This window comes from Peromyscus eremicus, chromosome 8a, assembly GCF_949786415.1.
Source record: "Peromyscus eremicus chromosome 8a, PerEre_H2_v1, whole genome shotgun sequence".
NCBI lineage: Eukaryota > Metazoa > Chordata > Mammalia > Rodentia > Cricetidae > Peromyscus > Peromyscus eremicus.
In genome coordinates this window covers 66,288,825-66,290,594 of record NC_081423.1, presented here as the reverse complement: position 1 = coordinate 66,290,594, position 1,770 = coordinate 66,288,825, and the positions used below count along the sequence as shown (strand labels likewise).

Here is a 1,770-nt window from a genome sequence, read left to right as displayed (position 1 = left end):
CAAGGAATGGAGCAAAGGACCTCCCTCCAGCACAGCCAAGTGCAGACCATTTCAGACACCTGCACTCAGGCCTGTGGTCCTAATCATCCTCTCTATGCAGATCTGCTGAGTAAAGCCATGAGGAACCTGAAAAGGGGCTTCCACATTCCCCCATCACCCGTTCCCCATTTCCTCCTCCCCACTATCCTTTCTTCTCCTCCCTCTCCCTTCGGCTCCTTTCTTTCCAAAGAAATAATAGATTTTGCAAATTAGAGAAAACGCTTCATATTTGTTATCCCAGGCCCCACTTTTTTCACTAATCACTGTCTCTTCCCTGACAAAGGTATCATTTCATTTTTATTAAGGCCAAGTAAAATGCCATCGTGTACATTTTCTTTGTCGGTTCATCAGCTGATGGAAGAGAGAACGCATTCACATCTTGGCTCCTGTGAGGAGTGCCACAGTGAGCACAGTTGTACAGAATCTGTCCTTTGAATCCTTAAAGTCCTTTCCTTACCCAGAAATGTTTTGAGATTCTCTAACAAAGAAACGAAAGATCCCATCAAACAAACACAAGATCCCATGTTTTAATTATGATAGAAGTCTAGGTCAAACTCATGGAGCGATAAAACAGGGCTTGATTTTTTTTTTCTTTCTCTCCTATATATGGGATGTTATATTCATTATTTTAAAACGTTTCAATTTTAGGTTTTCAAGACAGGGTTTCTCTGTGCAGCCCTCCCTGGTTGTCCTGGAACTCACTCTGTAGACTAGGCTAGCGTGCCTGCCTCTGGCCTGTGCCACAACATCGGGTGTGCACATTGTACAAATTAAAAAAAAAAAAAGATTAAATGGCACACGATGGAAACGGGCAAATGTTTAATCAGCTGGTTGAGGACCAATGCTGTATGGTGTTGGCTCAGAAAAGAGAAGCTCAGAAGTGAACAGGTCAGTTCAAGCGGTGGTAAAATGACACTGCTGAGAGACTGATCTTATTTTAAGTTACAAGATTAATCCCCACAGGAGTTCACGGTTTGTGGAGATACTGCAATACCGGGTCGATGCGGGGAGTGGATGCGGGAGCTTGCGGGGACTAGCAAGCTCCTAGTCCAACTCCTAGTGTCAAAAATCCATTTACTATATTGTCCTCGGGTAGAGGACATATTAGATATTAAACTGATAAGCACAGATACTACATTTGATCTTAGCCAAAAGACTGAGACCTGATAACTGCATTTCCACCCACACCAACACTACTGACATGCACGTAACCTCCACAGCATTGTCATAAATACACTCGGGCTGACAAACACGCGCCCTGCATGGACTCCCTAGTTCTCTTGTGCCCACAACCTATACTCTAGAGAAAGTCTGTGAGATCCAACAGAGGGCGAAATTTTTAGTTGCACTTTTTGTTCCCAGAATTCTGAGGAGACTGGGGCCATATTGTTATTTGCATGCACCGCCCAGCGTTCTTTTGATCTTCAAGTTGCGCGAAGTGGCCAGATGGCTGATGGACCTGCAGACTGATTCTTGCGGTTCTCTCCCAGGTTCTTCTTCACAATCTTTCAGACACAGACTTGACAACACCCACCATAAATAGGTTCCCTTCCCCTTCCACACACTCCTGTTCTTATATGCAGTCCATTCTGCATCACCTCTTTCCCTGAGATAACATCCATGACTGAGGGGAGCGGACGGAAGCCCTCCCTGAGAGTGGACCCAGGGAAGACACAGTCTGATCCGCTCATGGGGTGGAATGAGCCTTGGAACTTGAGCCCTTGGAATTTC

General features: G+C 45.3%; 1 pseudogene; it reads right to left on the bottom strand.

Annotated features, from left to right (window-relative positions):
- Window positions 1-999: 999 nt before the first annotated feature.
- Window positions 1,000-1,207, bottom strand: LOC131918185 (U2 spliceosomal RNA; annotated as a pseudogene).
- Window positions 1,208-1,770: the final 563 nt, after the last annotated feature.